We start from the raw sequence: 25,655 nt of genomic DNA on the forward strand, positions 1-25,655 counted from the left end.
GTCGTTCCCTGAGTGGGAGGGTGGTGTCATTCATTGAGACGGCAGGCTGCAGGAGTGACGCCTCCCTGAGTGGGAGGGAGGGTGGAGGGTTGCAGGGGAACAGGCCGTGTTCGGGGTGCCCTCCAAGTAGACAGGTCATGTGGGATGGGTGTGGCTTGGGCAGGGCCAGGACCAGAAATGCATGTGGGGTCTCGAGCGGGGGGGTGGGGGTGGGGGGTGACGTGACTCCTCCGGGCAGGACAATGGCAGCGCAGGCCTGCCCGGTCCGTGGGAGGGGCCCAAGGGCAGCAAGACCCTTTCGGGAACTTAAGGTGCCAAAGTCATTTGATAACCCCTTGTGTTTTCATAAAGACGTACGCAGGCTCGTAGGAGATCAGAATTGGGTGAACCCGCCATCTAGAAACGTTCTGAGAGAAATTTGTGAATGCCATCTTGTTATTAACTCCTTTTTTGTTTTAAAGGGGAACAGCTTCCACTAAGAATTATGCCTAAATTTCCTTTCTGTCCTTTTTATTCTGACCTTGTAGTTTTCATCTGAGGTGGTGAGAAAGGATGTGACCGAGATTAAATCTGAATACCTGTTATTTTTCTTAGGCTTCTGTGAGGTTTTGCTGACAACCACAAGTACGGTGGTGAACATCATGTAACGGCACAGTGTGTTAATTTTTTTTTTGAATGGCTTTTATGATCTTTTTTTTTAATGTTTGTTTTTGAGAGAGACAGAGGGGCAGAGCGTGAGCGGGGGAAGGGCAGAGAGAAAGGGAGACGCAGAATCCGAAGCAGGCTCCAGGCTCCGAACTGTCAGCACAGAGCCCGACGTGGGGCTCGAACCCACAAACTGTGAGATCATGACCTGAGCTGAAGTCGGACACTTAACCGACTGAGCCACCCGGGCGCCCCTTGAATGGTTTTTATGATCTCGATTTAACGACAACTTCCATCCCATTTCCTGGCCACAAAGATTAATATGAATTTCACTAACCAAAATGTGTCATTCTGTTACCGTGTAGCTAAATTCTCTGAGGACAGAAGCTAGCCTAAGAATTTCCAGGTTTGACTAATGTTCAGATATTTCAGAAGGGACCAAGATTCTGAGGTTGCTTCTAGACAGTGGCTCTGCCCCACCAGAAAGTATCTGAACGTGTCACACCTATGAATCTGAATGTGACTGAGTACATTTTGTATTTCATGGTGAAGGGTTTGACAGTGGCTCGGGAAAAGAAAGTGGTTACTTATTCCTCAGTTGCTAACTTCCAGATATATTGGCCGTTGTCCATTTTAACCCTCATCACCATTTTGATGTCAGTTGCTTTTTAATCAACAAGTTAGGGTGTTTGGGAGAAATACATTTGCATTAAAGATTCGTTTTCTTTGAGTTTTTGTTTTGTTTTGTTTTACGTGGTCTAAATATACATAATATAAAATTTACCGTTTTGGGGGCGCCTGGGTGGTTCAGTCGGTCAAGCGTCCAGCTCTTGGTTTCGGCTCAGGTCATGATCTCACAGTTCATGAGTTCGAGCCCCACATCAGGCTCTGGGCTGACAGGGCAGAGCCTGCTTGGGATTCTCTCTCCACCTCTCCTCTGCTCCTGCTCTGTCTGTGTCTCTCTCTCAAAAATAAACATTTTTAAAACCTTACCATATTGGCCATGTTTAAGTATATAGTTTAATGGCATTAAGCATATTCACCATCCGTTCCCAGAGCTTTTTTCATCTACCTAAATTAATTTTTCAAATGTTTATTTTGAGAGAGAGAGAGAGAGAGAGAGAGCGCGCGCTTGTACACTTGTACAAGAGCAGGGGAGGGGCAGAGAGAAAGGGAGAGAGAAAATTCCAAGCAGGCTCTAGGCTGTCAGTGCAGAGCCTGACTCGGGGCTCGATCCCATGAACCTCAAGATCATGACCTGAGCCAAAATCGGGAGTCGAATGTTTACTCAGCTGAGCCACCAGGGTGCTCCCAAATTAAAACTCGCTGCCTTTTGGGACAATAATTCCTTTCCCTTCTGCCCATCCCCCAGCTCCAGGCTGCCCAGTTCTACTTTCCGTCTGTCTTGAACTACTCTAAGTAGGTGTGTCACATGAGTGGGATCCTGCAGTCTTTGCCCTTTCGTGGCCAGCTGATTTCACTTAACGTTACGTCCTCAGGGTTCACCCACAGGGTAGCACGTATCAGAATTTCATTCTTTTCAAAAGCTGAGTAATACTCTTGTGTATATGTGTGCGTGTATATATAACACATACATGTTTTGTTGATTCATTCGTTCATCGGTGGACATGTGGCTTGTTTCTGGCTGTTGGCCGTTGTGAATAATGTTGCTGCTATATGAACGTTAGGGTCCAAATATCCGTTCGACTTCCTTCTTTCAGTTCTTTTATATACCTAGCAGTGGGATTGCTGGATCATATGGTAATGCTATATTTAGTTTTTTGGGGGGAGCTATCATACTGTTTTCCTGAAGGTTCATTTTGAAGTAATCTTTGCGAGATGCGATAGAAGTGGCATCCAACCATGACTCATGTTATCTAACATAAGAGCTAGCGAACGCCCACAGGCTAAATTTAGCCCAGCGCCTACTGCGGTACAGTCAACAAGCTAAGGGTGGTTTTTGCATTTTTAAATATCAAAAGAAGAAGAATGTCCTGATACATGAAAATTCTATGAAATACAGGTGTTACTGTACATAATTAAAGGTTCGTTGGAACACAGCTACACCCATTGACTCGCGTCTTGTCCCTGACTGTTTCTCCCTACAGAGGTAGAGTGGAGTGACTGTAACAGAGACCATATGGCCCACGAAGCTGAAAATATTTACTCTTTGACCCTTTGGGAACAAGTTTGCCAACCTCTGCTCTAACAGGTTAGAATTGTAAGAAGCCAGCGGTGCCTGGGGGGCTCAGTCAGTTGAGCGTTCAACTCTTGATTTCTGCTCAGATCGTGATCTCACAGTTGGTGGGATCGAGCCCCATGTTGGGTTTTTTGCTGACAGCACGCAGCCTCCTTGGTATGTTCTCTCCCCCCTCTCTCTCTCTCTCTGCCCCTCTCCCGGCTTGTACGTGCTCTCTCCCTCCCTCTTATAATAAACATAAACTTAAAAAAAAAAAAGAATCGGAAGTCAGACAAGCACATTTACATCTGTTGACTGTGCCAATGTAGCACGGGGTTTTCCACTGGTCATTATAGGAACGTCATGCTGTCCACCTTATTAACCACACTGTTCTAAACCTCATTTCTGTCTCCTTTTTACATGCGAGCATCCAATGCTTATTGCCAAAGCCCCACGGACCTGCAGACTGTAAAACCCCAACCCGGTTTTTTTGTTTTTTTAGTATTTTATTTTTAAGTAATCTGTACACCCAGTGTGGGGCTTGAACTCACAACCCTGAACTCACAGCATCGCATGCTGTACTGACTGAGTCAGCCAGGCGCCCCAACCCCAACCGAGTATTGAGACTCGCCCCTTTCGGATACATTTCCTTTTCCATTCCCCGTTCCAAAAGTTGCTTCTTGGGCCTGTCTTTTAAGGAATTCTTTCTTCCCAGTGAAGAAGAGATAAATCTCTGAGTAATGGAGGAACCACATTGAGGAGGATTTCTCAAAACGCACTTACTTTTTTCCTACGCTTTTTTGGACAAGGTCTGTACCCTACTAAAAGGCAGTCTTCTATTTTTAATCTGTGATATTTCAATAAAACCATGTAAATGTCATACTTGGAGCTGTAGGGCGTTTTCAACATTTTTTGCAAAGAGCGTTTCTCTACAGCGCGGGCTGCGTACGGCGTTGTTGAAAAGTTGTATTCACACAACCGGAAATCAGCAGCAGCATTGGTTTTCGCCGTGAACGTCTTTGTTCATTTAATGAAACCTTCGGAGTACCATTTGAGGGCAGCCCTTTGTTCAGAGTTTAGCTGATTGTTAGAAATGTCACCCCCAGACCTTCCTAAGGGACACGACCTGCCATACCACAGGTACCTTTATACTTGTGTATTTAATGTATCTGTCCCCCATTTTGACCACCCCTCCCCCCCCCCCCCCCCCCCCCCCGGCTGCTGGCAGCCATCACTTTGTTCTCTGTATTTCTGGGTCTGGTTTTGCTTTTTTCTTGTTTGTTTGTGTTGTTTCATTAGATTCCACATTAAGTGAAATCACATGGGATTTTCTTTCTCTGTCTGACTTCACTTAGCATAATGCCCTGTTGTCCATCCACATGTTATTTTTTGTACTCCATGAACGTGATCTTAGGACCTGAGAGAAATTTGAACAGGCTCAAAGGAAATCAGGCAAAGCTTAAACTGGAAAATACACTGAAATTCTCTTTTTCCTGTATTTAGTTTTTATAGGAAATGGGGGTGTTGGCATTTTCTCTTTCTGAAATTGTGTTTGAAATTATATTTGCACGAAGAAAAGTCTTGCCCACTGGACTGGTAAAATGTATCCACAAAAGAGAGAGGGTAGGCAGATGAAATCATTTGGTGACTGTAGCATGAAGATGCTAAATAGGCTATTCCGGAATTTTACTATCTACACTCATTCTGACCCAGTTTTTATTCTTACCTGACTCTATTCTCACTTCCTTTCTCAAACACACTTGCTCATTTAAAAACACCGTTATTTGAGGGGCGCCTGGGTGGCTCAGTGAGTTAAGCGTCCGACTCTCGATTTCGGCTCAGGTCATGATCTCAGGGTTTGTGAGTTCAGGCCCCACATTAGGCTCTGCTGCCTGTGCTCCCTCTCTCTCTGTCCTTCTCCCCCTGCTCGTGCTTTCTCTGTCTCTCTCCAAATAAATAAATAAAGTTCAGTTTTTAAAGTTCAGTTACTTGAGAACAAAGTAATAAGTTTCCTTTTAAGAAAACCACAGATAGGGGAGCCCGGGTTACTTAGTCAGTTAAGTGTCCAGCTTTGGCTCAGGTCATGATCTTGCTGCTTGTGGGTTTGAGCCCCACATTGGGCTCTGTGCTCACACCTTGGAGCCTGGAGCCTGTTTCAGATTCTGTGTCTCCCTCTCTCTCTCTCTACCGCTCCCTCGCTTACGCTCTCTCTCTCTCTCTCTCTCAAAAATAAATAAACATTAAAAAAAATTAAAAAATAAGAAAACGACAGATAAATGGGATTATGTCCCAGTTGAAATGAAAACTTGATTCACTCACACTTTTATTTGCATGACTATTTTAGTCCCTGTTAAGAACCTTCTCGAAATTTATTCCTTTGGAGCAGGGAGGGGGATAAATGTTTACAGGTTCATCTTAACTTTTTATTTTTTATTTATTTAAAAAATGTTCTAACTGTGGCAAAATACACATAAGGTTCGTCTTGTTTTCTTTTTATTATTATTTTTAGGTTCTTATATATATTTTTTTCTTTAAAAGCCTGAGAAAATGAGCAACAGAACAAAAGGAACATAGCAGCATCCCAGTGGCCAGGGTTTGGATCTATTGCTGTTCTGTGGTTATAATCATAACTTCGTTTGCGATACGCCTTCCGCGTGTGGCTTTACGTGTGTTTGAATATGTGTACCTGTGCCGTCTAACTGTTGTGTGCTGTGCTCATTTTGGGGGGCGGGGAGATTGAGTTATTCACCAGCTTCGGTGGGGGCTTCTGGGATTTAGCCACAGTCGGCCTCACTCCAGGGCCATGATGCTTCTCCCAGAGTGCCAGATTGTCTGGTGAAGGAGACGCTACCCTTTCCCAGCACTGAGTGTAATTTCTGGGAAAAGGCCACACTGCAATTCAGAAAAGAGAAAGCCAGCTCGGGCCGGCCCTAAGTATATAAGTACAGCGCGACAGAGATGGGCAAGCATAATTTAGGGAAGAGTTTGACCTTCAAGGAAAATGCAGACTGATACAAGAACTGCTGGGCTCTGTATCTTTTATTTTTAAGAATCCCTTAGGGGCGCCTGGGCGGCTCAGTCGGTAAGCCTCAGACTTTAGCTCAGGTCATGCCCCCGTGGTCCATGGGTTCGAGTCCTGCATCGGGCTCTGTGCCGACAGCTCGGAGCCTGGAGCCGGCTTCGGATTCTGTGTCTCCCTCTGTCTCTGCCTCTCCCCGCCACTTGACCTCTGTCTTTCTCAAAAGTAAATAAACATTAAAAAAAAAAAAAGAATCCCTTAAAAGTGCCCGCTGGAGACAGACTTGTGGGGGAAGGGGAGGGCATTAGGGTTTAGGGCCAAATGGCCTGGTTCTCCCCTTCCTGGCAGTGCATTTACAAAGTCTCTGAAATACTGGGAGATGGTGACAGTGTGGGGGACAGCACCATGCTGAACGCTGAACTCATGCACCCCGGATGCTTCACCCAAATGCCGTGTGTTTCCCTTCACACCGCACACAGACTCTTTGGCCTGCGTGTTCCTCATTGGGCAGCATGAGGAGCCTCTGTGGGATGTGACGTCAGCCTCCCAGCTTAGACCATCAGTGGGACCATCAGAAGCCCTCGGGAACCTGGGGATTCTGATTGCCCGACACCTGAGCTCTTTGACTCACAGAAAGTTTAGAAGTTCCGAAATCGTTTGTTCTTTTTTCTGTCTCAAGATACAGTCGCCCTTTTATTTATTTGTTTTTAATCTTTATTTGTTTTTGAGAGAGTGCAAGCGGGGGAGGGGCAGACGGGGGGCAGAGGATCTGAAGAGGGCTCTGCCCCGACAGGCTGACAGCAACAAGCCCGGTCTGGGGCTCGAACTCGTGAACTGTGAGATCATGACCTGAGCTGAAGTCGGATGCTCAACTGACTGAGCCACCCAGGCACTCCTGGTTGCCCTTTTATTTATTTCATATATTTTTTTTAAGGTTTTAATGTTTAAGTAATCTCTACACTCAACATGGGGCTCATACCCATGACCACCGTGATCAAGGGGATTGTGCTCTACTGACTGAGCCAGCCAGGCACCCGTAGTCACCCTTTCAAACTGTGGGAAAACACGACTCATCTTTTTTTTTTTTTTTAATCTATTTTTATTTTTATTTATGTAAAAAATTTTGTTTATGTTTGTTTTGAGAGAGGGGAGGAGAGAGAGGGAGTGTGCGTGCATGAGTTGGGGAGGGACAGAGAGCCAGAGGGAGACAGAGAATGCAAACAAGTTCCAGGCCCTGAGCCGTCAGCATGGAGCCTGGCTCCAACTCTCGAGCAATGAGGTCATGACCTGAGCCGAAGTCAGACGCTTCATTGACTGAGCCACCCAGGCACAACCCCTCCTTTTGTCTTTTAATTAAAACAATTTTTTTTAATGTTTATTTTTGAGAGAAAGACAGAGTATGACCAGGGGAGAGGCAGAGAGAGAGGGAGACACAGAATCCAAAGCAGGCTCCAGGCTCCAGGCTCCGAGCTGCCGGCACAGAGCCTGACACGGGGCTTGAACTCACAAACCGTGAGATCATGACCTGAGCCGAAGTCAGAAACTTAACTGACTGAGCCACCCAGGTGCCCCTTCTTTTTATATTAATCTCTGTGCCCAACGTCGGGCTCAAACTCACGACCCCAAGATCAAGATTTGCATGTTCTACAACTGAGCCAGCCAAATGCCCCGGAAAACACGACTCTACTTGACAGATGTAATGCCTGGCCCTCCTGTGGCCCTGAGGTCTGGTCTCCTTCAGTGTCCTGTGTCGTTCACTGGCAGAGGTCAGTACTGCCTGCCTGCCCCACACGACTTAGGTCAGAGTGCGGCATCATGGGGAAAGTGGATGTCATTAGATGGTAAGGTTCTTGGTCACTTTGCCTGAAGCGTTTCTCCACATGATGGTGTGCTACAGCTGTCATTTGTAGGCATCACACACAGGACTAGACGGGTGTCGTCGCGATCCAGCCACATGACATCAGGGAAGAGGATGTAATGGCTTAGTCCTCATGTCCAAGAGAGCCAAGCTGTATGTCCTTTTAGGTCCCAGTCTTCCGGGACTGACGGAGTGGCGCCCACACCTGCAGTGTGATTAGGTGAGCAGCGTCAGTCGGAAAGGAAATGTCCCAACCCAACAGAGGTTGTGGCATTCATCTTATGAATGGGAAAATAGTCATATTCAGCAGCTGTAGACATGAAATTGGGCTTGATGGAAGAATACATACTTTTAAGGTGCATCGTACGTATGTATATATTTTTTAAATTTTGTTTTATTGGGGGGGGGGGTGGGCAGGGCAGAGAGAGAGGGAGAGAGAGGGAATCCCAAGCAGCCTCTGCACTGTCAACGCGGAGCCTGATGCGGGGCTTGAACTCACAAACCGGGAGATCGTGATCTGAGCTGAAGTCGGATGCTTAACCGACTGAGCCACCCAGGCACCCAGCATTGTACCTGTTTCACTTACTTGTACAATCATTTATAATAATGATTATTGCTGCCTCTGACCTTGCCAGTATTCAGTACCAGTGATGGGATAAGGGGAGCATTACCTCTTAAAGACAGACTGACCAACAGAGTAAGAACTTTAACAGGAATTAGGGGATGTAGCAACGGCATGGCTTCTGCTGCTAAAGAATGAAACTCCATGCATCGGAAGGGAAATTCTTTTTCCATACTGCCAGCTGACCACACACTCTGCTGCTTTCTTGGTCAGAGGAATGACCTCTCATCTCTAAATGAATGATCTCTCTAAATAAGATATTCAGTGTTGATGGAACACTCGGGTCAGTCTGGATTTTGCATAACGAGATGCACATGTGAGCAAAACGCAGGGCCCGCCAACGGCTCACTCTTGTCCCAGCCACCACGTTCTAGTCACCTGATGGAGACTGACGGTGGGAGAGTCTGATGGGAGTCGGTTGGAAAAAAAGTAACATCGAGAAAATCCCAAAACGAGTTGAGCACAGTTGCTCGTAGGTACGGTGTAAATGACGAAATCTATTTCTGACCAACTCAGAGTATTAAAGATTAGCCGAATGAACCGCATGTAATGAGCGCCTTGTGTATAAGCCAATTGATGATTCGGTGAGTCCAGAAGACATCCCTTCAATAAATGGTGTTATCAATTGCAAATTCCTATTTATTTTCATTGTGCAAAATAAATTCCTACCTCCCTTCCATCCAAATCATTGTAAGTGATGGGGCGCCTGGGTGGCTTAGTCGGTTAAGTGTCTGACTCTTGATTTCTGCTCAGGACATGATCTCACGGTTCGTGAGTTTGAGACCCGTGTCAGGCTCTGTGCTGACGGCATGAAGCCTGCTTGGGATTCTCTCGCTCCCTCTCTCTCTGCCCCTCCCTTTCTCTGTCTCTCCTCCTCTCTCAAAATAAATAAACATTATAAAAAAGGAATTTTAAGGATGGACACAGCTGACATGTGCCTTCATAACTAAATTGAAAGATTCTACTTTGAAAACTATATTTATGTTAAACATCAGAACACACACGGGACACCTGGGTGGCTCCGTCGGTTGAGCCTCCGACTCTTGATTTCTGCTCAGGGTGTGATCTCGCAGTTTGTGAGTTCAAGCCTCGCATCGGGCCCTGCGCTGACAGTGCGGAGCCAGCTTGGGATTCATTCTCTCTCTCTCTCTCTCTCAATATAAATAAATACAACATTAAAAAAAAAAAAAAAAAAGCCAGAACACACAGAAGAAGCTTACTATACACTGAAAGCCAGGAACTCAGAGTGACTTAGAAGACTTTTGACCTTTTACCTTTGTATCAAGATTGCTCAACCTTGACTCTGTTGACGTTTGTGACTGGAAAGTCTTTTCTTGTGGGGGAGAGGTCTTTTGTGTTGTAGGTGTTGAGCAGTATCCCTGGTCTCTACCGATTAAATGCTAGGAGCACCCCCCCACACACACACACACACCCTACTTGTGACATTACGACATTAATATTTCTGGACATTGCCCCTGGGGCAGGTGGCCCTGGGGGTGGGGGTGGGGGGCGGGTGCAGAATTGCCTGCCATCGAAAACCTCTTAAAATCTCTCCCGTGAGCATGCACTACTTCTGTAATTTTAATGGCATTTAAAACCATAAAATTTACCCAATGGAGTTGAAAACTTCTATCCATACCGAAGCCCGCACACGATGTTTATGGCAGCTTTATTCATCATTGCCAAAAGTCGGAAGCTCGGAAGCAACCGAGATGAGATGGCCTTCGGTAGGTGGATGGATACATAAGACGTGCTCCATCCAGACGGTGGAATTCTATTCGGTGCCGAGGAGAAACGAGCTGTCAGGCCGAGAAAACGAGCTGTCAGGCCAGGAGTCCTGGAGTAGGACTCCAATTCTGTGACCTTCTGGAAAAGGAAACAGCAAAAACACCAGTGGTTGCCAGGGGTTGGAGGAGCAAGAGGGGAAGGGCAGAGCACAGAGGACTGTTTAGGGATGCTGTGATGATGGACACGTGTCATTGTACGTGTGCTTCAGTCCACAGAACACACGGCAGCAAGAGTGAGCCCTGACGTAAACTGTGCGCTCTGGGTGACAATGACGTGTCCGCGTAGGTTCACCCGTGGTAACTAATGTCCCCTCTGGTGGGGGGTGTTGGCAGTGGGGAGTGAGGGGAGGGGGTTTTTGAGAAATCTCTAGCTTCTGCTCAGTTTTGCTCTGAACGTAAAACTACTCTAAAAACAGAAGTGTATTTAAATATGATATTTTCTTATTTCACTTTTTATTATTTTTTTAAATGTTTAATTTTGAGAGTGAGAGAGCATGAGCGGGGGAGGGGCGGAGACACAGAATCCGAAGCAGGCTCCAGGCTCCCAGCTGTCAGCACAGAGCCCGACGCGGGGCTCGAACTCCCCAACTGTGATCACGACCTGAGCTGAAGTTGGACGCTCAACCGACTGAACCACCCAGGCGCCCCTAAATACAATCATTTTTAAAGGCAAAATAAAGATGGCGTTCCCAAACTGATCAGATTGTTCTGTTTAATTGCCCACTTCTGTGATCCGCGAAAGAATTGGGAAGTTTGAAACTTTCGGCACTCGGGTCCTGAAATCTGCACGTCGATGTGATGTGACATTTGCTCGGCTGTCCCAACGATCCCTGGTGGCAGCTGTGTGAATGGCCCCTGGGGACCGGAGACTCGTGCTCCCGTCCACAGCACACTCCTGCCCTTTCCCCTTCCCTGTGGTCGTTCTCTGTCACAAAGCACAGACCTGCTTTGCTTCTGGAATAAAGAACTTCTTCCTCTGCGTGCTATCTGGTCACCCTGACCAGACGAGTGGGTTGTCTGTTTAAATGCAGTGAAGAGTTATGAGTGCACAGCTTACTAAACCCGGCGTGGTTGTGTGCCGAGGCCGGGGTGGGCAAGCCACCGCCCGTAGGCCGACCCAGACAGCCCCACACCTGTGTCTTTGTACTTTGTCAATTCCTGCTTCGGAGTATCAGGATCCAGCTCAGTAGTGACAACAAGAGTATGGCTAGGCCTCAGGTCCCTTACTGTTTGGCCGTTTACAGAAAAGGTGGGCTCGCCTCTGCTCTGTGGCCCTGGAATTTCCCGCCTGTGGCCATGTCTAGATAGGTCTCCCAACTTTTAAGCTCAGATTCAGAAAAGGAGGGGGGGGGTAGTAAATAGAGAAGCCTCAAGTACAAAAATGATAGAGGACATCAAGAACATTTCATCGTAAGTACTCTGGGGAGTTTCTGTGTTTCTCTACATGTAACATTTACCTAATATATACCAGTTATACTTACTGAAATGCCTGGCGTGTGCACTTTTTCATCAAAGATACAAAACATGGTTTTCTCTGATTTTAAACATGCTATTATTTTAAACATAAAATTCTCTGATTTTAGTAACATGCTAAAAACGAAGCGTTAGTAGCATTCATGATATAGTCACTTGATGGGACAGGGCACTTTTTTCTTTTTTAATGTTTATTTATTTTTGAGAGAGGCAGAGGACGAGCAGGGGAGAGGGCAGAGAGAGAGGGAGACACAGAATCGGAAGCAGACTCCGGGCGCCGAGCTGTCGGCACAGAACCCGACGCGGGGCCCGAACCCACGAACCGCGAGATCGTGACCCGAGCCGGAGTCGGACGCTCAACCGATCGAGCCATCCGGGCGCCCCAGGACAGGCCAGTTGTGTGTGAGATATTGTAACCACATGCCGTTGCAGTTATTGTTTTAAGAGGGTTGTTCTCAGGAAACAGACTCTCAGATAAATTTGCTGGGGTCACGGATCAACACCTGTTGGAGAGAGGGGAACAGGACCTCGTGTGGAAGCTCCCAGGCACCTGTCTGCCCCATTGCCCCAAGTTGGCCGCCCTGATCAAAGTGTTTCTTCAGCTTGGGCGTGTCTTCAAGAGCAGAGGTTGTGATTTCTCACTATTATATTCCTTAATCCTTTTGGGGTATGTGTCTTCATTGAAAAGCTGAATGTGCCCTCAGTGTGTTGATGCTCAGGCTTCTTACGGAGTCTGGTGGTCTGGGCTCGCTACAGTCAGACTCTGACAGACCGGGGTCGCTGTGTCGTTACCTTCCTTCGTGAATTGCTTTCTTAAAGCAGAGTGATCTTGGTGTCCAGGAATCATCCATATAACATGTTTTCTTCACCCTAGCATGTCCTCCTCAGACTCAGGAAGCAGTTAAGAGGTGGGAGAAATCACAAAGGAGAATGCTCAACTGAACAGAATACATATATTCAAAGACAGTATATGGCTGCATGCCTGGGTGGCTTGGTCGGTTAAGTGTCGGACTTCAACTCAGGTCATGATCTCGCGGTTCATAAGTTCAGGCTCCCTGTCGGGCTCTGTGCTGACGGCTCAGAGCCTGGAACCTGCTTCGAATTCTGTGTCTCCCTTTCTCTGCTCCTCCCCTGCTCACGTTCGCATGCTCTTTCTCTCTCTGTCTTTCCCTCCTCCTCCCTCTCTTTCCCCGTCTCTCTCTCTCTCTGTCTCAAAAATAAACATTAAAAACAAAAGATAATATATATCGATAATATATGGCCAACTATAATGTATATACATACATGCATACATACATTCATAGACAGAATGTATACTTCTCCAAACCGGTTTTGTTACGACAGCGTGGCTTGATCTTGATTTTGTATCCAGTCCGACAATCAGCCTTTTAATCAGAATGGTTATACCATTTACCACTGGCTTTTTGTTTTCTGTTTGTGCCATTCTGTGTTTCTGTTTTCCTCTGTTCCTGCATATGTTTGCATAAATTGAGAATTTTTTTGCATGATTCTGCTATGAGCTCATTAGCTATACTTCAGTTTTAATTTTTAGAGTAATGTTCTAATGCTTGCAGTATCCGTCTTGAATTTGGCACAGTCTGGTGCTCTCTTCGGCGGCACATTAACACTAATTTCGCGCAGTCTGCGTTTGCACATCGTACCACATCACGGATGTGGACCTAACAACAGTTACTTCCATTCCTCTTCCATCCCCGACTTCTTCTACTGTTGTCGTACATTTTCCTTTCATATGTTTTAAAAAGCACAATACGGGGGCGCCTGGGTGGCTCAGTCATGATCTCACAAGCCCCACGTTCATGAGTTCGAGCCCCACGTCGGGCTCTGTGCTGACAGCTCAGATCCTGGAGCCCCTTCTGATTCTGTGTCTTATTCTCTCTCCCTGCCCCTACCCCACTTGTGTTCTCTTTCTCTCTCTCAAAAATAAATAAAAACATTAAAAAAAAAACCCACGATACAGTTATTAATTTTGCATTAAGCAATCAATTATATGTAAAAGAAATTTTATATATATTTTTAATGTTTATTTTTGAAAGAGAGCACGAGCGGAGGAGCAGAGAGAGAGAGAGGGAGACACAGAATCCAAAGCGGCTCCAGGCTCCAAGCTGTCAGCACAGAGCCCAATGTGGGGCTTGAACCCACAACCTGTGAGATCATGACCTGGGCCAAAGTAGGATGGTTAACTGTGCCATTCAGACGCCCCTATAAATTTTAAAATGAGAAGATAATGTGCGTTTTTTTTTAAAAAAAATTTAAGTTTTATTTATTTTGAGAGAGAGAGCACGAGCAGGGGAGAGGCAGAGAGAGAGAGGGAAAGAGAGAATCCTAGACAGGCTCCACGCTGACCGTGTGGGCAGGGCTCGAACCCAGAAACCCAGAGATCATGACCTGAGCCGAAATCAAGAGTCAGATGCTCAACTGACTGAGCCACCCAGGTGCCCCAGAAGAAAATGTTTTTATATTTATCATTTCTGTCACTCATCATTCCTTTGCACAAATCCAGATGTCCAGGTGTCAGTCTGAGCTCTGTATCCTTCCCCTTGAAGCACGTCCGTTAATTTTTCATTAATTTTTCTTACAGGACAGGCCTATTGGCCATGAACTGTCTGTGCATTTGTTTGCCTGGAAGAGTCTTTTTCTTCATATTTTCAGAGCTGTTTTGTCTGAGAGTAGAATTTTCAGTTGACACATTGTTTCGGCTCTCTGAAGATTTCATTCCATTGTTTCCTGGGTTGCATGGTTTTTGACAAGCAGTCCGTGAGTTTTATCTTTCCCTCTGGCTGTAATTTGTGTTTTTTTCTCTGGCTGCTTTTAAGAATTTCTTTTGACTGCAGATTTTTAGGAGATCGTGTGTTGTTAGGGCTTTCTCTGGAGTTTATTCCACTTGGTGTTTGTTCCACTTTATGGATCTGTTTTACCTTTTTTTAACCTACAATTTCCCCAGACTTACTCGATCTTGGAAGCTTTTCTGTAGAAACACATTGTTGTCACATCTAAGAACTTGTGCCTTCTGAACAAACACTAGAACGAACCCTCCCCCGGGTTGGGGCAACCTGAAAGTCGCTGGTCGTTCGTTTTGCCTGTTGGTAACTCTCTCCTGTCTGCTTGGGCCGTAGAGAATGGGGTTCTGCACAAAACCCTGGACACGTCTCTGGTCCGTGTGCACAGTATACCGACATTATTACTCGTGAGAGGGGGCATCAGCCGTAAGTGGCGGGCTGGCTGCCAGCTTTACGGGCACACTTCCACAATGACCGCTTTTCCCATCTCAAATATGAGTCAGAGATCTTACCAGACTTCTCACACCTGTGCCGTAATGGTCCATTGGCCGGTTAATGCACGCCACAGGAAGATTGATGGCACAGCCAGGGTTACCGCCTACGGATAACCAGACTAAAGTGTTAATTCCAAAAACGTTCAGACTAAATATTTTCTATAGACACTGGACGACAAATATTGTCATTTAATCGTACAGACTGTTTTTACTTTTATTTTATTTTATATTTTATTTTATTTTATTTTATTTTATTTTATTTTATTTTATTTTATTTTTATTTTAAGTTTACTTATTTTACCTTTATTTTATTTTATTAAGTTTATTTTGAGAGAAAGAGAGAGAGTGCACGCAAGCAGAGGAGGGGCAGAGGGAGAGACAGGGAGACAGTTGCAAGCACGCTCCACACTGTCAGTGCAGAGCCCGACACCCAGCCCAGGGCTCAGACCCACAAACTGTGCGATCATGACCTGAGCCAAAGTCAGACCCGTAGTCGACTGACCCACCCGGGTGCCCCTGCAGACTGTTTTTAAAAGAAAAACGTTTTGGGGCACCCGAGTGGCTTTGTTGGTTAAGCGTCCAACTTCAGCCCAGGTCATGATCTCGCAGCTCATGAGTTTGAGCCCCATGTCGGGCTCTGTGCTGACAGCTCAGAGCCTGGAGCCTGCTTCGGATTCTGTGTCTCCCTCTCTCTCTCTGCCCCTCCTCTGCTTACCCTCTGCCTCTGTCTGTTTCTTTCTCTCTCTCTCTCTCTCTCACTCTCTAAAAATGAAATAAACAAACATTGGGTCGTCTGGATGGCTCAGTCGGTTAAGCGTCTGACTTCAGCCCAGGTGATGATCTCACAGCTCATGAGTTTGAGCCCCGTGTCAGGCTCTGTGATGACGGTTGAGTCTGGAACCTGCTTCGGGTTCTGTGTCTCTCTCTGTCTCTGCTCCTCCCCTGCTCACACTCTCTTTCTTCTTCAAAAATAAATAAACATTAAAAAAAAATTTACAAAGAAAAATCTTTTAAGGTGGTCCTTGTTTTTACCTTATGTGTTTATGACATATAAGCTGATTTTTTTTTTAATTTTTTTTTTCAACGTTTATTTATTTTTGGGACAGAGAGAGACAGAGCATGAACGGGGGAGGGGCAGAGAGAGAGGGAGACACAGAATCGGAAACAGGCTCCAGGCTCTGAGCCATCAGCCCAGAGCCCGACGCGGGGCTCGAACTCACGGACCGCGAGATCGTGACCTGGCTGAAGTTGGACGCTTAACCGACTGCGCCACCCAGGCGCCCCTGAGCTGATTTTTGAAGGACATCAGAGGTTAGCCCCTTGGAATTTATGTACAAAATTACTAGCCTTTATCACTAACAATACAAGAAAGTTTTTCTAGGTCATAAGCATAATTTGAAAAGGGAAGGCGTCCCTTTGGGGTCTCACTTAGGGTTTATGCATTAACAGAAAGGTAAACCTTTACTTACAGTGGCAACACTTAATCCACCTGAATTAAGGGTTTTCCAAAAGTGAGCTTTAAAAAAAGGAGAGAGAGAGAAGATAGGAAGAAATAATCCATGTGTTGTGACTTTTCACTTCGCGGTACCCGTTTTCCTAGTTCAGGGAGTCAGAAGAGAAATGGGAATGATGGCCTGATTAATTCCTGACGGAGAAGGCTTATCTAGAACTGCCCTATTTCTTGATACTATTATAATATCAAAAGTAACATTTTTATCAGTCATAACCATCTGGGCACACTTGTCTTCGTTTTAGTCAAGTACCGTCGTCTTTAGATTTCATACGTCCAAAGTCTGAAAAGTGTGTTTTCATATTTCTGTTGGAGAACACCCAGTCTTCCAACAGGAAAACCTCAATTTTCTGGAAGGTCTAGTGACTGACGTGTTCAGAGTCCATCAGAGCTCTGTCTTCTGAATTTCAGCCTGTTGCTGGCAAGCCGTTCGGAGAGGGCTTTGGGAGCGTGGCAGACCACAGCGTATTGGCCGTGGGGTGTCGTCACCCGGCGGGGGGGGGCCCCATACAGGGACACAGGGAGGAACAGCTAGAAGTGAAGCTCGCGGAAGAAGGGGCTTCCCAGAGTTCCTGCCCCCTGCAGGTCCGAGCCGTGAGGGAACCGTGACGGCCGAATGATATCTCTTGTGTGGGTCACCTGGTGTGATGTGCTTGTTGGCGGGACCTGGGGTGCAGCACTGAAAACAGTGTGATTCTGGTAGGTGGGCTTCTTCCGTTATTTAATAAAGGATCAAATGAGTTTGTAGCACTTGGAACAGAGCTGGGCAGACGATAGGCGCACTTCCGCGTGAACCGCTACTCTTGTTTGTTAATAACTTCACGAAACCCAGTGTGTCCCATCCGATTGGATCGTGGCACCGTTTCTCAGCTGACGCAGACCAAACGTGCACTGACAGCCCAGAAAACATCGTTCTGTCGCTTTGGTGCATTCAGACCTCTAGCTGTCAGGCTCCCCAGCTCATTTGGTTTTAGGCTTCCGTGGCGCAGCCCTGCCCGTGACCGTCCCCCGCCTGTGGATAATGATGACACGCGCTTGCTGAAGGGCGCCTGGCCCCGGTCAGGTGTCTCACCTGCCCTTCACCGTGAGTTGGGTCCCGAGGCTGAGGAATGCCAGTGTGACTCAGCAGGGTGGGCCTGGCTCGGGCCCCTATGACGTTGCACTTTTCTGAGGGTTTCACCAGGGCTGGGTTACCTGCTTCCGTGGTGCCTTCCTCACGTGGCTGGCAGGCGGTGCTGGCTGTCGGTAGGAGGCCTCTGTCCTGCTCCATGGGCAGTTTAAAAAACAGCCGCATCGACAGGGCACCTGGGTGGCTTAGTCAGTTAGGCGTCCGACTTTGGCTCAGGTGACGATCTCACGGTTCATGAGTTCAAGCCCCGTGTGGGGTTCACTGCCATCAGCGCACAGTCTGCTTCGGATCCTCTGTCCCACCCCCGCCCCTCCCCGTTCATGCTCTGTCTCTCAAAAATAAACACACGTTGAAGGGGCGCCTGGGTGACTCAGTGGGTTAAATGTTCAGCTCTTGCTTTCGGCTCAGATCATGATCTCACAGTTTGTGAGTTCAAGCCCCACGTCGGGCTTCGCCCTGACAGTGCGGAGGCTACTCGGGATTCTCTCTCCCTCTCTCTCTACCCCTCCCCCACTTGCTCTGTCTCTTAAAGTAAATAATTAGGCAAAAAACACCCTTTATTGTGCAAATTGAATTCGATTCTACCAAGAGATAGAATCAAGCATTTAATTTATGATCAGTAAGAACATATGCTTTGTCCCTTTGCCTTAGTGATCCATGTGGGCTGTTGGCTTTGTTTTATAACTCGGGCAACCAGGAAGGAGGCATTATGATGGTCTATGGAAGCTTCCCCTAGACACTTCTTTCTGAATCCAAGACCTGCCTGAAAGTGTTATTCACCTTCTAGTATTTCACGGTAGAAATTAGGAGTCACGAAGAGAAGAACTCGGTGAGTCTCAAATCTGTTTTGTTCAAGTTTCTCCACCTTGGCATTATTGACATCTTGCCGCGAGTCAGACTTTCTTGCAGGTAGGCTGTCCTGTGAGTTGTAGGATGTCCAGCGGCATCCCTGGTCTCTCCCCAGTAGTGGTCATTGGACCTCCTCCTCCTCCGGTTGTGACAGCCGACAACGTCTGCAGACAGTGCCTAACATATCCAGGGGTGGAAGACACAGTCGCCCCAGGCAGAACCACTGTGTTAAAGCACGGGTACGCTGTAATAATTGCATGCTTTTATTCAGTATTGCGTGCCTGGGTCCATACAAAGTCTCAGTATTAAATCTGCGAAGTCACCTGGGCAACCATTGTCAACCCAAGTGGCCCTTGATGGATCTGCCCAGGAATGTGAGCAGGTCTGAAGTCAGAACTTGGGTGCTAAAGCTGGGGGGGGGGGGGGGGGGGAGTGGGGGAGGGGCGGCGGCAAAACAAAACAAATCCGGTTTCTCTGATGCCTGACACTTCGCGAAGATCCTGAACAGGAGAGTAATGTGCTTTGCCCCAAGCACAGAAATAGTGACTTACTCTTTGTCGCGGTGTTTGCCGTGCAGGGCCATTTACCAGCTGTAGCTGTCGTGCTGGCGGGGCCCGGGCTCCCTCCTGCACCCTGCTCCTCGTGCAGACCTCCCTGCCTGTCCCCGACTAGCGGTCGGCTCCCGTCCCCAGGGCCCTGCTCGCTGAACTCCTTCCCTCTGCTCGTCCTGTTGGCATCTGTCAGTCCTGGAGAGGATGCGGCTCCAACAAAGGAGGAAGAAGGCAAAATGCTATAGGGCAATTCCCCTCCCCGGTATACATCCGAAGGGATGGAAAACAGGGCCTCAAACACTTGGCGCGCAAATGTGCCTAGCGACACCGTTCACAGAAGCCAAAATGCCCTTGAACTGATGGACGGATGAACAAGATGAAGTTCATCCATACAGTAGAATCCTGTTCAGCCACAGAAAGGAATGAGGTCCCAGGGCAGGCTGCATCATGGCCGAACCTTGAAAACACGATGCTGAGTGAAAGATGCCCGACACAGAAGGTATTGTTTCTTCCATTTATGTGAAATGCTCAGGATAGGCAAAGCCAGAGAGACAGAGGGTAGGCTGGAGGTTGCCAGAGCCGGGAGAGGGAGTGAGGAGAAGAGGGACTGCTTAATGAGTACAAGGTTTCCTTTTGGAGCCACGGAAATGTTTTGGGACTTGACAGAGTGGATGTTTGTGCAACACCGTGAATGTCTTGAGGCTCTGTACCTCCTACGTGGACCGGACGGACTGCCAGGATGTGTCTACCCCATGCCTTGCCAAGAGCTGAGGAGCAACCAGAAAATCGCGCAGTCCTTTTCGCGTTTATTGTTACCTTGTGTGTTGCATTGGTTGAAATGATTGGCATTTCACACACAGACTTTGCAGGACGTGAACCTTTTTTGCCGTTGGTGATTATTGGTAATGGTTCCGTTTGGGTAACAATGATGGGAAAATCAGTTATGATTAGGTATTAGAAGATCGGCTTTATCATCTTAATTTGTTGTTTCTATCAATAAACTAATTAATTTTGACATGTTGCATAAGCAGAAGAATGTTATCAACCAGTCATATTTTCCCTTTTTTGTGTGTTTGTAACACACAGATGATGTTAATTACACTTACTGAGTCTAACAACATATATAAAAGATAATCTTCAATTCCAAGACACTAATTTGTGAGTTACCATCTGTTTTGGACCAAAGAATAAGAATTTGATTCTAAAGGTTTTTCTGAACAGCTTGTAATAAGAGCTGTTTATATATTAATTACTTATTGAATTATTACGGATTTTAGCGTTTTAATTCCCGAGCAATTTGGGGCTTATTGTGGTGACATCTGCTCATATTTTGATACTTTGTGGTATTTAGCAATTTCATCATAAGGCTATTTTTTTCCCCCTGTGGTAATTTTCAACTCAATCCCTAAACTAATAATTTGGTTTCTGCTTCAGGTACTATAAGGAGTATTGTCCTGTTTTATTTCTACTACAGAAGTGTTTTCAGAACGAAATGTATTTGTATCTTATAAGCAGAATCAATATCCCCTTATGCCTGCTTCACTCTGGTGAATAATTCCTATTCAGAGAGTTGTAAGGGGATTTTATTTGAATCTCTCTTCTTCAGTGGTAGGTTTTTTGTTTTGTTTTGTTTTTGAGAGGGGGAGTGTGTGAGCAGGGGAGGGGCGGGGGGAGAGGGAGAGAGAGAATCTTAAGTAGGGTCCACACTCAGTGCAGTCTGACACAGGGTTTGATCTCCCTGCCATGAGATCATGATCAAGAGTTGGATGCTCAACCGACTGAGCCACCCAGGCGCCCCCTGTGGTAGGGTTTTTAACATTGCCCTCATTATTACTTTTATCTCACATATCCTTATGACTTTTTTTACATGTACTGTAATGAAACTTAACGGCCTGTGAACCTACCTATAAAATCGTTTTAGCCTCCTTTCTTTGAACAGCATAGCTATAAACATGACTCAGTGGGACTAATTTACTTGAATTTCCTTAAAACATTTTACAAGGCTCTGCATTCACTAATAAGAAACACCATTACTCATAGCTTCACTTGTGGAATTGAATTATATTTAACCCTGGCACCTTTTTATTATCACTTAAGGTGATTGAACAAGAATTTAGAGAAAATAGCGGGCAGTTAATTTCCTTAGATTTCGAGCTTATAGACTGTAGTAGGTCATTTAAACGTAGGAGGCTGGATCCATTCACAACCAAAGAAATTTCATGAGGAAGAAGGTAAATACTGTTCCGTAAATTCTGGTTGACTGTGTAGTGTTTATATTGACTGAAAAGTACAGACAAGATTTTGATACGAAGTCCCCTTATGAGCTGTACATCTGGCTTCTTGAGAATCGCGAATGGTGGCATTCGGGTGGAATTGAAATGTACAGAAACAGTAATGGATACGTCGAGATGCTTTGAATCCATATGCTTTTCTTTTGCTTTACTTTAGGGAAGCCAAAGGGAAAAACAGATTCTTTTTTTGTTTTTTAATTTTTTTAATGTTCATGAGAGAGAGAGAGAGTTAGTGAGCGCACGAGTGAGCATGAGCGGGTGAGGGACAGAGAGAGAAGGAGACCGAGAAAGCAGGCTTCGGGCTCTGAGCCGTCCGAACAGAGCCCGACGTGGAGCTCGAACCCACGAGCCACAAGATCATGACCCGAGCCAAAGTCAGATGCTTAACCGACTGAGCCACCGAGGCACCCCAGGGAAAAAAGAGATTGTAATGTTACTCCTGTGTGTTGGTGAGCACAGTATACCCGAGGGTGTACCCCACGGACATGCGTGCAAGACCGTTACAAACGTCAGTGTGAACAATGTCTATAAAGTTTCCTTAAATCGTGTTTTCTTCTCTTAGAGGTGTGTATGGTTTAGTTTCCTGGTTGCATATGACACAGTTCCTAAAACAAAGGTATTTCAGATAGGCATTGTTTATCATTAAAGAAGAGCAGTAGCACTGTCTGAACCAAAACTGATTATTTCCTTAGAGACTTTCCTTCCAGGATTTCTACGAGTTCAGTACCGACTGGCCATTCTCCTTCCCCTCTTTCACTTTGCAGGTAAAACTGCATAGTCTGTGTTAAAGTGGAAGATGGAGATTATAACGTCATAAAATGTGTTTCGTTTGAGCTGAGATTTAAAAGGAAAACAATGTCACCGATTTGAAAAAGAAAACAAAGAAGAAGTAGGAGAGGCCAGAGGTGAATCATTCCCAAAGAATTTTAACTTTTTTCTTCAAATCTTCTCGTTTCTCCCCAGGCAGGTCCCGGCGGCCAGTTGGCAGTTTATCTGATCGGATGCTGGGGAGCTCACTGGTCCCGAGGTCTACACATGAAGTCACCGTAAAGGTGAGCAACCCACACGCTGTTGGGTCTTTGTCCTTTCACCTGAAGCCCCTTGGAGAGGTGGAAGGTGCCAGAACTGGACACTGTCTGTTTTAAAGTGGCATGTTTTCAAGTTGCAGGGGCTCCTCCTTGCTGACATTGAAGGCAGTAGATGGGACACTACGAAATCGTTACAGGCTGTACGGTTAATTCTAAATGATGAATTCGCCTTTTATGGCCTTCAGTGAATTTTGGATACTGAACCAGCTCTTCTAAACTTTTCTGGGTCTTACCAGGAGAGCATGACACCTTCTAAGACCAGTGTCAGCATTGTGAATTAAAATTAAGCCAAAAGATGCATTATAATCAGTCACACGGATATACGTTTTTGTCTCCTGTATCTTAATTTTGTGCTTTATTGGTTTATTTTTTTTAAGATTTTTTTATTTTTATTTTTAATTATTAAAAATATTTTAATTTTTATTTATTTTTTTGGCGGGGGGGGGGGGGGGGGCGCGCAGAGAGAAAGGGAGATACAGGATCCGAAGCAGGCTGCAGGCTCTGAGCTGTCAGCACAGAGCCCAGTGAGGGGCTCAAACACGTTAACCTTGAGGTCATGACCTGAGCCGAAGTCAGACACTTAACTGACTGAGCCACCCAGGCGCCCCTAATTTTATTTTTTTTTTAAGTAATTTCTCTACCCAACACGGGGCTCCCATTTACAGTCCTGAGATCGAGAGTCCCGTGCTCTACTGACTGAGCCAGCCAAGCGCCCCTGGACTTTATTAGTTTCTTGATGTAATTTGTTTGTATCTGCAAATTGACTAGCTGGTTAACCTTGAAACTTATTAGAACAACATGGGGTTATTACTTACATATCTAGGAGATGATGAAATTTCTAGAAGAGCAAATCAAACAGACGCCAAGAGCTGAAGCCCATATGCCAAACTAAACCTGATGGCCAGTTCCACAAAAGTTGTCATTGTTTGGTAGGTGGGATTTTAGGGTTTGATCTTATTATTTACTTTTTGGTGTTTCCTGTATTATTTACTTTTTATATTCACAATTTTGTCTTTCTCTAATTGTTCTTCGTAAAAATAACAAAACCCACAGAACCTTTACAATCTTAAATACATAAAGATGGAAATTTGGGCAAGACTTTTGCTTATTGCTTTAAAAAACACTCAGTTGGAACTAAAGTGATCGTCCTAGATTTAACTGAAGAATTTTATTGAGGTATTTCTTTGTTTAAAACCAAGTAATGCAAAACTGTTTAACAAAGTAAACACGTAAGAATCTTTAAAAATTTTTTTAATATACTTTTTTAAATGTCTATTTTTGAGAGAGAGGGAGCACATGTGCACGCGAGTAGGGGAGGGGCAGAGAGAGATGGGGACAGAGGATCTGAAGTGGGCCCTGTGCTTTCATTCAGCACATAGCCCGACGTGGGGCTTGAACTCACCATCCATGGGATCATGACGTGAGCCAAAGTAGGACGTTTAACCACCTGAGCCACCCAGGAGTCCCTAAATGTATAAGAATCTTGATATTTTACTCAAATATTTGAAAGTTATTGTTTGCTAATGAGAACGTAAATTTGTAGGGGCACCTGGATGGCCCAGTCAGTTAAGTGTCTGACTCTTGGTTTCAGCTCAGGTCATGATCTCACGGTTCATGCGTTTGAGCCCCATATGAGGCTCTGCACTGACAGTGTGGAGCCTGCTTGGGATTCTCTCTCCCTCTCTCTGTCCTTCTCCCACTTGTATGTGCACATGCTCTCTCAAAATAAACAAAAATTTGTAAAATGTTAGTTAAGTTGAGCTTGTGATTGGCTTTAACCTGATATATTTTCAGGGTTCATCCATGTTGCAGCATGAATCTTTCTTATGGCCAAAGAATATTCCGTCGTAGGGTTATACCACGTCGTTTGTTGATCCATCAGTTGGTGGACATTTGAGTTGCATTTCCCTTTCAGTTATGAATAATGCTGCTCTGAACGTTCGGGTATGAGTTTTTGTGCAGACGTCTGTCTCCATTTCTCTTGGGTATATATCAGAGAGGAGAATTGCTAGGTTGTATGGTAACTGTGTTTAGAATTGTGGTGAACTGCCAGGCTTTTCCATGAGCATTTTTTGAAATGTAGTTGAATCATCTTCTAAATGTCAGAGAGAAGCTGGGAGAGGTCTGCTGGTCATCAGTGTTTTGACTGGGATTTAACTCCGTACTTAGGGAACACAAGGTTCCATTGAATGGAGCATACATTGAATTCCTACTGTGTATGATGCACTGGTTTTGAGCTTTATAGATGACTTTGGGTTTTGGGTTTTTTGTTTTGGTGTGTTTTGTGTGTGTTTTTTTTTTTTTTTTTTTGGTAGCCTTTGATAATTCATTGGGAAGTTTGTAAGATGCGCATGGTCATTTGGGATGATGCGAGGAAAGGCACTCTGTTGAGTACTGACCACAGTACCTATCGTGCATGAGTAAGATTGGGAATCATCTGTAAATCACATCCCCTTTCTGTGTGTTGGGTGCTGTGTGTCAGAAAGTGACAACTAATCATAAGCTCCCTTAGATTTACCTAATTTCTACACATTGTGCTCCTTTGAAAGCCATTCACAGCTGACCGTGGCAATGGTGTTTCCTGCTCTTTTAATATTTTAATTTTTTAAACTTTTTTATTTTTGGGGGGGGGTGGGGGCAGACAGAAAGGGAGACACAGAATCCGAAGCAGGCTCCAGGCTCTGGACGCGGAAGGGAAGGAGCCACCCAGGTGCCCCACCTGCTGTCACTTTGAAAGCGGTTGGTTTGTTCATGAGAGCATCCACAGTTGGGGGCATCACCTCCGCTTAGCAGACAGGTAGCTTTCAAGCTGGGAACAGACAAGGCGGTTGTCGTCTTCGGTGGAGCAGGGAAACGGGGAGCAGGGGCAGCATTTTCTGTCAGGGATGAGAGTAAATAGTTTAGGCTTTGAGGGCCAGCCAGTCTGTGTCACGGCCACTCAGCTGTGCTCTTGTGTAAAAGGAGCTATCGATCACCCGTAAATGAGTGAACGTGGCTGAGTGCCAATAAAACTTTATTTATGGACACTGGAATTTGAATGTCCTCTCAATTTCATGGGTCATAAAATATGATTCTTTTGATTTCCTTTTCAACCATTTAGAAATGTAAAACCTCCTCGTAGCTCGCAGGCCCCACGAGGGGAAGCAGCAGGTGGGGTGTGGCCTGCAGGCCGCAGTCGGCTGACTGGCGCCTGGAGGAACGCACCTGTTTTATTTCTCCCTCTTCTGACTTGTGCTTTTTGAACTGGAGTAATCTGGAAGTGCGGTTCTGGAGGGCCCATGACCGGGTTCAGACAGACGCCAAGCTGTGGTCACTTAGCAGAGGCGCTGCCCGTGTTCGGGGAGCGAAGACTTTTAGGAATT

The 25,655-nt window shown here is 45.8% G+C and overlaps 1 protein-coding gene across 5 annotated transcripts in view; it reads left to right on the top strand.

Annotated features, from left to right (window-relative positions):
- The window catches only part of TBL1X (transducin beta like 1 X-linked), a 242,848-nt gene that overhangs the window by 147,978 nt on the left and 69,215 nt on the right, over window positions 1-25,655 (top strand). For all 5 annotated transcript variants that reach the window (XM_045472429.1, XM_045472431.1, XM_045472432.1 and 2 more), the window contains one exon: window positions 22,169-22,257. The gene's annotated coding sequence lies outside the window, so the exon portion shown is untranslated. The remainder of the gene's footprint in view (window positions 1-22,168; window positions 22,258-25,655) is intronic.

Source organism: Leopardus geoffroyi, chromosome X (assembly GCF_018350155.1).
Source record: "Leopardus geoffroyi isolate Oge1 chromosome X, O.geoffroyi_Oge1_pat1.0, whole genome shotgun sequence".
NCBI classification, from domain to species: domain Eukaryota; kingdom Metazoa; phylum Chordata; class Mammalia; order Carnivora; family Felidae; genus Leopardus; species Leopardus geoffroyi.